This window comes from Ictidomys tridecemlineatus, chromosome 3 (genome assembly GCF_052094955.1).
Source record: "Ictidomys tridecemlineatus isolate mIctTri1 chromosome 3, mIctTri1.hap1, whole genome shotgun sequence".
Lineage (NCBI taxonomy): Eukaryota > Metazoa > Chordata > Mammalia > Rodentia > Sciuridae > Ictidomys > Ictidomys tridecemlineatus.
Window position 1 is genome coordinate 102,578,391 of NC_135479.1, and position 12,779 is coordinate 102,591,169.

At 41.0% G+C, this 12,779-nt stretch overlaps 1 protein-coding gene across 2 annotated transcripts in view; it reads right to left on the reverse strand.

Annotated features, from left to right (window-relative positions):
• Nucleotides 1-12,089, reverse strand: part of Rnf13 (ring finger protein 13) — a 107,342-nt gene extending 95,253 nt beyond the window's left edge. The window contains exons 1-2 of one of the 2 annotated variants that reach the window (XM_078043564.1): nucleotides 11,930-12,070; nucleotides 11,353-11,530 (exon numbers count right to left, since the gene is read on the reverse strand). The gene's annotated coding sequence lies outside the window, so the exon portion shown is untranslated. Of the gene's footprint in view, nucleotides 1-11,352; nucleotides 11,531-11,929 lie in introns of both variants that reach the window. The other variant, XM_078043563.1, reaches the window with a different exon arrangement.
• Between the last annotated feature and the right edge of the window lie 690 nt (nucleotides 12,090-12,779).

Genomic DNA, 12,779 nt, shown 5'->3' on the forward strand with positions numbered 1-12,779 from the left:
TTTTCTTAATTTCTTTCTTGAATTCTTCATTGTTACTATGTAAGGAGGCAGGTGATTTTTGTATGTTGCTTGTATTCTGCAACTTCACTAAGTTATTTTCTTTGTTCTAACAGTTTTCTTTTCTCTTTTGTAGAATCTTAAGGGTTTTCAACATATAAGATCATATCATCTGCTAATTTTACTACTTCTTTCCAATGTGGATTTCTTTATTTCTTACCTACTTGCTCTGCATATGATTTCAGTACAATGACAAACAGAAGCAGCAAAAGTGGGCATCTTGCCTTGTTCTTAATCCTGGAAGACATGCTTTCAATCCTTCACCAACAATTATGTTACGTGTGGGACTTTCCATATACCCTTTATTATGCTGAGGTAGTTTCCTTCTACTTTCAGTTTGCTGACTGGGTTTTTTTTTGTTTTTGTTTTTTTTAATCATGAAAAGTGGTTAAATTTTGTCAATGTTTTTCTGCATCAATTGAAATGATCATGTTTTCCCCATTCATTCTGTTAATATGGTATATTACATTAATTACTTTTCTCATTTCGAATCATCCCTTAGACATTCCAGGAATAAGTTGTACTTGGTCAGGATGCACCATCATTTAATGTGCTACTGAATTCAGTCTGCTTGTATTTTGTTGAGGATTTCTGCTTCAATAGTCATAAGATACTGATCAATAAGTGTGGAGTTTTTTTTTTTTTCTTGTTGTTTTTGTTTGTAGTATCCATCTGATTTGGTATCCAGGTAATTTGTGCTCTTTGGAATGAGTTAGAAAATATTCTTTCCTCTTCAATTTTTAGAAAAGTTTGAAAAGGATTCGTACTGTTAAAATATTTGGTAAAATTCATGCCTGAAGCTATGTGAACCTGAACATTTCTTTCTTGAAAAGTTTTTGACTACTGATTGAATCTCCTTACTGTAGGTCTGTTTAGATTTTCTATTTCTCCATGACTCAGTCTTAGCAGATTGTATGTTTCTATGACTCTGTCCACTTCGTTAAGATTATTCAGTTTCTTGGCATACAACTGTGCATCATGTTCTTTCAATCTTTAAAATCAGTAATTATGTCTCCTCTTTCACTTCTGATTTTAGTTAAGTCATATTAAATTTAGCCTAAGGCTTTCTCTGTACACATTTTAAGTTTGGTCTAAGGTTTCTCTGTTCATAGTACAAAGTTACTTAACTTGACATGCAAACAGACAGTAACCCATTGTTGTAACAAGTCTTGGCGACCACAAGCAGCCAACTATTCAAACCATCTTCAAATGAGGCAGATTCGAGCTACAACCAACTGGCCTGTTTCTGTACCTCACTTCTGTTTTCTGTATGTCGCTTTCTTTCTCCATTGTAAACAACCTGCTCATGTGGTGGTGTGGGGACACTGAACCATTTGGGGTCGACAGGTATCTCATTCTACAATCACAAATAAGCCCAGTAAGATTTGCAAAACTAGATGTGTTGTAATTGTCTAGTAACAGTCTTATCTCTTTTTTTCTCAATCAATGCAGCTAAAGATTTGTTAATTTTGTTGTTCCTTTCACCAGAAACCAACTCTTAGCTTCATTTTTGAGAACCTGGGCTTCCTGCCTGGCACATGAGATTATCTGCATGGCTTTGGAGCACAAATGATGGTTACTCATCTAATTCTGGACTGGTAACTGTAAAACTTCAAAACTGCTTTAGTAAAAATTTACCAAGCCTCACAATAAATCCTAACTTCACTTTTAAATCTAGAGGGATAGTACAAGATTCATCTATATAAAATTACATTTTAAAACTTCATTTTAAGAATGGGAGAGCCATTTATAAGTGTTTAGTTAGGATAAACATTCCTCTCAGAAAATCCTTTCATAAATAACATTCAGCCCTGGTGATGCAACAGTCTGATTTCGACTGCCTTAGGGCCAGTGAACACTCATGGAACAGCCACCCAGTCCATGAGAAAGCCTCCCACCAGGCCGGCAGCCCACTGGCTCTCAAGCTACGTGCCTGAGCAGCACAAGCTGCAAAAACTGGATCAAAACATCCCACTACTGAATAACTGTGATCTTTTCTTAATTTACAAAAAAATGTTAACGATAATGAATTCTACTTGTCTCTCTCAGACAAATAAAAACCAAAAGAATGTATATTGTACTAAGCATTGCCAAAATTTAAAAAGTGAACAGTTAACTACTTTTGTGAAAAATCCAAATGTTGACAAAATATTATGTACCACAAAATTTTCTCCAGAATAATGTTTTTAAATCACACAAAACCTGAACATATCAATAACTTCATAGCATCCCTTATAAAGCTCTGTGATTTCCAGGAGTTCTGACAACTAGAACTACTAACATATACTATAGTTTAATTCCCATAAAAATGAAGCTTTTAAGGAGAATGGTTCAGATTTTCATGAGTGAAATATTAAATTAGAAAACAAAATAAAAATACAACTAGGTTTAACTTTTTTTTTTTTTTTTTTTTGGTACTGGGGATTGAACTCAGGGGCACTTGACCACCAAGCCACATCTCAGCCCTATTTTGTGTTTTATTTAGAGACAGGAGACAGGGTCTCATTGAGTTGTTTAGTGCCTCACTAAATTGCTGAGGCTGGCTTTGAACTCTCGATATCCTCCTGCCTCAGCCCCCACCCACAGCTGCTGGGATTACAGGTGTGCACTACTGCGCCCAGCCACAAGGTTTAACCTTTTTAAGAAAATAATAAATGCCAAATTTTTTTGCAAGAAAACAAAAGGTTGTCCACTTACTTCCTCTAACATGAAATCATCCAAACTAAAACCAAGCTTCAGCTAAGTTTTTACGATTCCCATCAACCAAACAAAAACTTTCTGTGATGACTGTTTTTACAATTTGATTTTTTTAATAAGTCAGCAAGACCAAAATTTTAACTTTTAAAGATTAAGAAATAAGTTTCCTCAAAAAACTTAATTCTTTCTAACTTCAGGGTCTTTAATACAAACTGTTCCCAAGTATAATGTGTACTCAAATTGCCTTTTCCCCCATGGAAACAATACTTTACTATACCAAAATGCCAATCATAATAGAATCAGAGGTATTTTTACTGCTGTTAGACACTTATGTCCTGTTTTTCCCAAAAATGCACCTCTGTCCTTATGCAGGCACAAGCAAAAGTTATCTTTTTAGTATTAAAAATCACTATATTACTAAGCATCATCCATGACAGTGGCATTAACAAACTGTGGCACATGCATGTAATGGACTTCTCTACAGCAATGAAAATGAGTAAGAGCTACATCACCAACATGGATTCATTTCACAAAAATAAAGCTGAGCAAAGAAGCCAGCAACAAAGATGTTAACATTCAGATCCTACTCAAAGTTCTTTAAAAGTCAAAACAAATTATTTGCAGTTAAGAGGTAAAAACATGGAAGGAAGGAAGCAATCCTTGAAATCAAGCAGCAGCCAGAAGGGTCAGCAAGGAGTGTGGTGGGAAGAGGTGCTGGAGATGCAGGCAGGACTCTATATCTCCCCTGGACTGTGGCGAGGTGTGCACTGGCCTTGCTGCTGTTCTTCAAACCATACACACATCTTAGGCACACTCTTCATCTTGATATCTAGCCATTTTAAAAAAGAAAAAATAAGCATGCTCCAACTTGACACTCAAAATTGGGTTTTGTTGCTTTGTTTTTCTCACTGCACAACAATAGTCTGAAAAACTGCTGGACATCACACACATTAAGTGTATCAAATACTAAAAACCAGACAGCCAGCCACCCCAGAGTTACCACTTCTTCTCACCTAGGCATATGAGATGGGACTTGACCATTTCTTCTTCATATTACCAACATGTACTCCAGGTAATTCTAATCACCAAGGAAGTTTGGAAAATATATTTCACTCCAGTGAATGACATACTACCAGAGGCCTGAGATGAAAATATTCCCAACCACTCCCTGGGAGATTTAGACAGAAAGTCTATAATCTGATTTTGTGAAGTGTCACCTAGTGATCCTTATGATTAAGTCAAATCTGGAAAACACTCTTCACCACCACAGACAGACAAGTGGCTCGATCACACCATTGTGCTTAAACCTCTTGCCAGCCAATGCACAATGGTAAAGGGTCAAATCTGAGCAGAAAGGAAAAACAGAAATACGAATGCTAACAAAAAAACACTTCATGATCCTCTCTAATTCCCCTGCTGTCACCAGAGCCAAAGGCTGCCGACCCTGGCAATAAGCCACATGCAAACAAGAAAGAGACAATTAACAATGAAACTACTTTCACGGATATCCTAAGCACCATTTAGGGAAACACGGTAAAAATTCTGGTTGTCTTGGTCATCAGAATTCATGTCTGTGTACTTGAAAGCATCAATCTCCTAAAGCAGAACGCTTTATTTTTATTTATTTATTTTAGTTATAGATGGACACAATACCTTTATTTTGTTTCTATATGGTGCTGAGGATTGAACCTTGTGCCTCAAGCATTCTAGGTGAGCACTCTACCACTGAGCCATAAGCACACTAAAGGGATCATTAAAATCAAAACCCCTACCCCTTTATTTTTATTTTTATGAAGCCTCACACGAATGTCACCCACACCATTGCAGCCAATACTGATAGAACACTAAATTTTATGCCAGCCACTCATATAACATGAGTGTTTTCCCTTCTAATCCTTGGGGGAAAAAAGCTTTAAAATAAAAAAAAAAACAATGTAGGAAGAAAGTAACTTGTACTGTTGTTCCCTCTTCCCTCTTCGCTCTTCCAGGGACTCAAAGTTCTCTGCACAAATACCACAGTCATACTGAACAAGTTAACCTCTTCCCTTGCTTCCCATCTCCATTCCCATTCTTTTTTCTTTAATTTATATACAAAAAGCTGAACATGCGATGACCCACAGACAGTCTGGGTGTATAAGTGTAAAATCTGCCCTGTGTTAATGGCGGAGGGCATAGGGCACCATCACCTCTGATTACAACCACCATGTCTTCACACATCAGCACACAGCTCTGTCCCTGACCTCCTTCTGTGTGTACTCCACTCTCCCCTGGCACCAAGTGCAGCCCGTCCACATGCCTGCCACGCCTCACTCCTCACAGAACCTCCTCTGCTTTTTTAACCTTTCATAATACTTACCACTTTCTATCATTTTTTATTATTTTATTATTTAATGTCCCCCTTTACCACAAAAGTATGTATTCCTCAGAGACAAATCTTTATGTTATGTGTATACAAACAGTGGCAAGCATGTGTTATGTACTTAATGTTTGTAGGATGAATTTATACTCAGACTCTCTTGATATATCAGCTTCTACATAACCTCTGAATGTAGCCACATGTTAACTAAGCTAAAATAAAATTTAAGACTGTAACATTAAAAATGTTTTATACAGGATTAGGGATAGAGCTCAGAGACAGAGCATTTGTCTAGCTTGTACAAGGCTCTGAGTTGGTCCCATTATGGCCAAAGAAATCAAAAACTGTTGCCATTAAAGTTAGGTACAGTGGTATATGCATGTAGTCCCAGCTACTAAGGATGCTAAGGCAGGAGGACCATTTGAGTCCAGAAGTTGGAGGCCAGCCTGGACACCAACATAGTAAGATATCAACTCAAAAAGAAAAAACCCTACTGTAAAATAAAATAATCTGTTAATACATGTAACCTCTGAATGGTGAGATTCTATGTAAACTCTGCATGGGGGACTCTATGCTTTTTATTATCTTCTTTATACTTATCTGTGTGCTTCAGAATTAAAAAAAAAAAACTTTCTTTTTTTTTTAAGCTTAGAAGTTAAGTATTATTGTTGTAGCATTACCATCAATTGCAGCCACTGTAGCAGCAATAGTTCGAACAATTTGTAATCAGAAGAATGTAAGGCCAACATTATAAAATTATTTTTCTCAGGGCTCCTAGTTAAGGCTTTTCATTTGCATGATAGGCATTCTATAAAATATATTATTAAAAATTGATTAATACTTTTGGTACAATACTTTAAGAGATCTGTTAACATTTAAAAAATTTTTTTAGATACAGATGGACACAACACCTTTATTTTATTTATTTGTTTTCATGTAGTGCTGAGGATTGAACCCAGTGCCTCACACATGCTAGGCAAGTGCTGTACGGCTGAGCCATACCCCAGCCCATACATATATTTTTAAAAGATGATTTTGGCTCATTTCTTATTATTTTCTTAATAACAGATTTTATTTGATAGCCTTCTCTAAGTTTTAGTATCAATATCCTGATCAAACCAAAATCTTCATGAATGGATACTCTGTTTAATGTTAATCTTTTTCTCATGCTCTTCCTCCCTGCTCTGTTTTTAGTTGCTCTCCTTATATCAAAGAAGACATTTGGCATTTGTTTTTTAGGGATTGGCTAGCTTCACTGAGCATAATCTGCTCTAATGCCATCCATTTCCCTGCAAATTCCATGACTTTATCATTTTGTAGTGCTGAGTAATACTCCATTGTGTATAAATGACACATTTTTAAATCCATTCATCTATTGAAGGGCATCTAAGTTGGTTCCACAGTCTAGCTAAAAAAAAACTTTCTAAAGCCTATTTCATTTTACATAACATACACTAAACAAAAGACAAAATAAAATACACAGAAATCTTAACTCCATTGCACCTATTCAAATTTATAAATATGCACTGCTTTTGACAATATAGAAAACCATTTACTAAAATGAACACGTAACAAAGCTCTTAACTCCCAAATCTATTCACAATTTAGAAAAGATGAAATTATTTCTTCTGAAGAGCAATACGCAATCAAAAAAGAATGAAAAGGGGACAGATCTTGGGGAACGAATAAACAAATCTAAGCCGAGGCTTTCTCTCTGTAAGCATTCAGCTACACCAAAATACCTTCACCCCACACTGCAGGCCCCATGGTTACCATTATGGCCATAAAGGCCACACATGCAGCTACCTGAGGTCAAGGCATGTGCATCTGGTGGAACTACACCAACGAGAGGTGACAGCTTAAGTAACTGTGACATTCCCCACAACAAGGAGCACTCTGCTGAGGCCACAAGGAGCAACCAAATCAATACCAGAATCTAAGGTTTTACATCTCTCTCCTGGGACCTCTCCAGATATCAATTCTGTTCCACAAAGAGTTTGATCATGAGACAAACCATAAGCACACTAAAGGGATCATTAATATCAATAATTATTAAACTGTGACAGGATAGTGAAACGTAAAGATAAGAAGAAACGTAGAGGAGGCAGGAGAGAGGGATTCCAGAAGGACATGTGGAAACCTCTGGGAGTGATGGTCATGTCATCAGCTTAATAACTATAATGGTTTCATAGCTATGTAAATGTCAGAGCTCATCAAGTTATATACTGCAAATATGCAAAGCTTATTGGGTGTCTATCACAATCAATATAGCTGTTCTTAATTTTTTTTAAGAAAAAGAATTATTAAACTATGATTGAGGGCAATACCAAACAGGGCACACCTGGAAGAGAGTACTCCCTGAGGCTGGAATTAGTCCTAGAGCAAGTGTGTTTCAGCACACTAGATAACAGAGACTATCCCTTAGTGAGCTGGATGGTTGCCAGGCCTGCAGAACAACCCTGCAGGGTGCAGGCAAGCTGGAGCTAGAGGCGAGGCATACAGAAGTGGTCAGGGAATTGTTGTGGGTGCAAGCCTGGAACATGCAGTGTTCCTGGCTATAGGTAAGCCAGTTGGTCCTGAGTCTGTTTTCAAGTATAAAAGGCCCTCCAGATGTTTTGCTTTCTTTCTTAGAACAGGCCCTAGGATTCTGTTTTTCCCCTTTCTTAATATAAAGATGATAGGGGTGCAATGGGGCACACCTGTAATTCCAGAGATTCAGAGGCTGAGGCAGGAGGATCCAAGTTCCAGGACAGCCTTAGGAAACCAGCAAGGCCCTCAGCAACTTAGCGAGACCCTGTCTCAAAATAAAAAGGGCTGGGGATGTGGCTCAGTAGTTAAGCACCCTGGGTTCAATCCCTGGTACCAAAAAGAAAATAGTGATGATAACAATAACATCTCAATTACTCTCTACCATTTTTCATTTATTAATCTAGTTTTCAAAACAACTTTCAAAATTGGTATCATCATCATCATCATTTTATAGAATGACTGGCACAAGGGTCTATTCACAGAATCTTTCTTCTTCCCAAAAGTAAATCTGGACATGTTAAAACAAGAGAACATTCAACACAGATTTATAAATGCCTGGCAGTATACAAAAATCCCAGTACCTTTCCAAGTTTTAGTGTGGGGGCTGGGGGTGTAGCTCAGTGGTAGAGCACTCAGCCAGCTCAAGGCCCTGGGCTCCATCCTCAGCTCCGCAACATAAAAAAAAATTAAAAAATTTCTTGGTGTGAGAATCACTAGCCTCCAATTTACTGTTTCTCTTGTGAAACAATAAATGGGAGCTTTACAGTTTTACAGTTTATCCTTCCCCAATACCTCCCTTCGTATTCCCCCAAGACACAAAACAAAATATGGTACAGGGGAAACAATGTGTATCCTCACTAAGTGAGGAATTGCAGCTCTGAGGAAATCCAGGCACACCAGTGACCCCAAGGGAATGGCTTCACCAGGGCATTGCCTCCCAGGGTCAGCACAGGGTTTCTTCCCTTCAATGAACAATCAAAGCTTCTAGTTTTCACCTTCCCTTTCCAAATGTCTGAACAACTCCTCAGCTCCAAAACAACATTCCCTGTCATTTTCTCTCCTCTCAAATGCCCTTCCACCAAAACCTGTTCTTCATCACGATAGCCTTATTTCTGTTATCAGCAGTACTATTTTTCCAAAAATTTGTCTGAGGCCCATACTTACGTCAGTTCCTAAGGTCACTGTCAAGTGTTTTTGAATCTTCTGCTCTTCATTACAATCATCACATTTTGCCTACACTGCTGTAATTAGACTCCATGGAATTCCTACCTAAAAATTATATATTTAAAAAAATCACATACAAAGTTTTCAGTCTGACACTTGAGGAGCTCCAGGATCTGCATCCCTCTCTTGACCACCCAGGTCCCTAAACACACAATCATGGACTCTCCCTTCCAACCTCCACAGTTCTGCTGGGGCAGTGTCCTAGTGTGGAACTACAATTCTTCTCCTATCCTCTTCCAATCAACAGCCATCTTTCAAATGGCCACATCCTCAACAAAAGGAAAGGCTGAGGCATCTCATTTACTGAAGGCAGACTGTCTACTGCTTTACAAACTCTCCCACTTCCCAGACACTGGACCAGGAGTTATGGAAAATGGGTTTACCCAAAGCCATCTAAGTTAAAAACCTATAGCAGCCCAAAAGCATCCTGTATTTTTTAAATGAAATATGAGAGGGGCAGGCTTTAGATAGTCAGGATACCTAAGTTCAACTTCCAGCTCTTCCACCAACTACCTATATGAGCTCAGCAAGTTATGTATCTGAGATGCCTTAGTTTCCCCATATAAAAAGGGGATAATCCTAATATCTACCACAGTGAAGACTGTGAGAATTATGCTGAATAACACAAAGTACTAAGAAATGTACTTGGCCAAAAGCAAACAATCTTATTATTCTGTTGTTACTTATATGCTGACATATAAACTTTGACAATATCAGTCTTATGCTCTCATTGTTCGCAAATCAATGAAATGTAAAAACTTACATATGCTCAATAAATATCTGCACAATATATGATTTTTTACCCATGATTCACCACCATGCTTTTTTAAAAGGAATTCACTTTTCTACTAATTCTGTTTCCTCTTCTGAGAAACTAACAATGCTTACCAACTTTCTTACCCTTTCTATGTCATTTGAAACTACCATATGTAATGCCATATGGCAGTAACATGTCAAAGAGTGCAAAACACTGTTCTTATTCAAACTCATTTTGTTTTCTGCTAAAAATTATTAATTCAGAGATCTTTAAGTGCCCAAAATCACACCTTTTATTTAAAAGCCAACCATTTTTAGGTACACCAACATGAAGTAAGCATACTAAATATTTGACTAAGCCACTTCATTTTATAAAAATTTATGGTAGGAACCACAAAACATAAAATGCCTTGCTATCCAACTCAACTGAGATTTAAACCTCTTCAGTCTTAAGTTCTACCCTTACTTTACTAAAATCTGTGTCTGAAAAACTGATATGTTACTCTGGGATATAGAGTAGAAAACATCAAGGGAAGAGAGCTGAATGTTAGCATCAATTCAGGCCCCACTAAAATGCTGAGAGAAATAACAAGGACAAATAAGAACCTGACTTGAAGCCTTCAGAATTAAATTTCCCAAGCCAAAGTTTTACCCACCTGATTTACACTATACATGGAGACAAGACACCAAACTAGCTAACTTCAGAGAAAAAGGTTTAAAATATATTTAAATATTATACACACACACATACACACACACACACACACACACACACACACACACACACTACAGTTGTTGTTCCTTACATAGAGAAATAACTGTACTTCTATCCAAAAAAAAAAACCAAAAAACTTAGAGGCGTAACTATGCAACAGACACATTTTATTTCATTTAATCCTCACAACAACTCTTTCCTTGTTTATTGATGTCACAGAATTAGTAAGTGGTAGAGCTGTACCCTGCCTGACTCACAAATTTTAAATCCTTTATTATGAAATATTTGTTTTTGCCATAATATGATAATATGCCTTATATTTACACCTTCATCTTGACACAAGCGTTTTTTTAAAAGTCTGAAACAAGTTTCATTAACTAATATTTACTCTTACTGCCTAAAATGTCCTCTGGCAGTTGGCAGTTTTTCTTTTTTTTTTTTTTTTTAGTGCCCACATTAATGCACTAAGTTGACTCCAAAATCCATTAATAAATCCCTACTGACCAGAATTCAGCGCTGCACACTTAATTTCTGCTTAACCTATCAAAATCCAGTTGCATTACTTTATTTTTTTTTCTTTTTAATTTTTTTTATTGGTTGTTCAAAACCTTACAAAGCTCTTGACATATCATATTTCAAACATTAGTTTCAAGTACTTTAAAAAGGCGCTATCTCCTCAGCCCATTAAAACCTGTTCTTAAAACAGATAAGACCCTGAAAGCCCTTCCGTAAATTTTGAATAGACCTGCTTCTCTTTGGAGGCACACCACTTTACTCATCTGCACTGAATAAAATTTTTTTAAAAATGCGGATGTTCCTCTTGGAGAATAACACAGCACTGTTGAAAAGGAATGCATTAGCTTCACTGTTCCTGCTACATCACTGACGAAAGGGACAGCCAGGCAGGTTTGGGGCAACCTTAGAATTTTAGCAGCTGCCCACGGTGCTGAAACTGAGGATGACACCATAGTTTTGGAAATGTACCACTGCTAGATGAGGACAAAATAGAGGAATCTACCAAAAGCAGCCAGAGAACATGTCGCGTCTGCTCCCAAAGTTGCACGACTGCCTCTGCTACACCTCGTACGGCTGCCCGTCCAGGGCAGAGCTCTCGCCTGAGCAGGTCAACTCAGCAGCGTCCTGGCGGTCGTGCAGCCTGGCTCCAGCGGGGTCACCTCCGGCCCGCAGTCTGGGCACTTAAGGAAGGAACAGGGGGGTGAGTGAGAAAGGAAGTGACTGCCTTTTTTCTTTTTTAATTTTTTTCCAAAGACTAAAGAGGCCTCGCAACTAAAGTCCGGAGATTCGCCGAGGACTTTGCGGCAAAGTGCTGGACCAGAGACGCTTCCGAGCACCGGCCAGGCTCTGCCGCCCCCCGAAGGCCACCTGAAAACCGCGGAGGACGCCGACGCTTCGGACGCCGGCGGGGTGCGGCTCCGAGGGCGTGGCGCGGCTGCTCCGCAGCGGAGAGCCGGTGCCTCAGCGGCCGGCCGCGAGCGGCGGCGCAGACCCAGCCGCCGCCGCCGATCCCGCGCGGGGCGCGACCCGCGAGGCCCTGGGGACAGCGCCGCGCGGCGCCCCGAGCTCCACGGTCTTACCTGGAAGCCGAGCCGCGGGACAGCTCGCGGACCGCGTCGCTGAGGGAGAAGTCCTACCCAGACTTCATAACTGAACGCCGCCCGGCCCCTCAGCCCCGCGGCGGTGCGGGCACGGCACCACCCGGCGAGGCGGAAGTCCCGCCCCGCGTGCCCCATTGGCCCGCGCCCGGGGGCATGGAGCCGCCATTGGGCAGCAGCGCTGCCTGTTGAGGCTCCTCCCCACCCTCGCGCCGCCGAATCGCGCTGCTAGTCCCGGCCACGCTGGGAGGATGCCCAGTTCGCGAGTCTCGTTCTCCGCCGCGTGATCGCCGTCCCTAGAAGGGAAGGCAGGGGAGAGCAGGGTGCGGTGGCCTTCTGGGCAACCCGAGTGCAGCTGCAGGAGCCGCTCCTGACCGCGGGGTGCTGACCTGCAGGGGACCGGCCGCGGTGGGCGGGCCTGGGCGCTCCCGCTGACGGACCGCGAGGCGGACCTGGTCTGGCGCCGACCCGCCTTCCCTGCGGCCCGGGAGGCCAGGGCGACGTCGCGTCCCTGCACCGCGCCCGGGCCAGGGGCGGACGGGCGAGACCCAGGGCCTGCTGGTAGGGGCGACCCGCCAGTCCTAGCGCTAGCCGGCGGCCTGGCCCCGAGCCGCGTGACCTCAGCATCTGGTAGCCACGCGCCGTCGAGCTCTGCGACCCGACTGCCGCTGGGTTCGCCGTTCCGAACCTGGCGGCCTCTTGCTGAGCCGGAAGGCCGGGCCGGCTGCTTTTGGGTGAGCCTCGGCGGGTCGGGGCTGCCCTGTTAGTGCGTGGGTGCTGCATCCGCTTGGCCTCGGAGCACTCAGTCGCCTTCAGCAGGCTCTGCAGACCC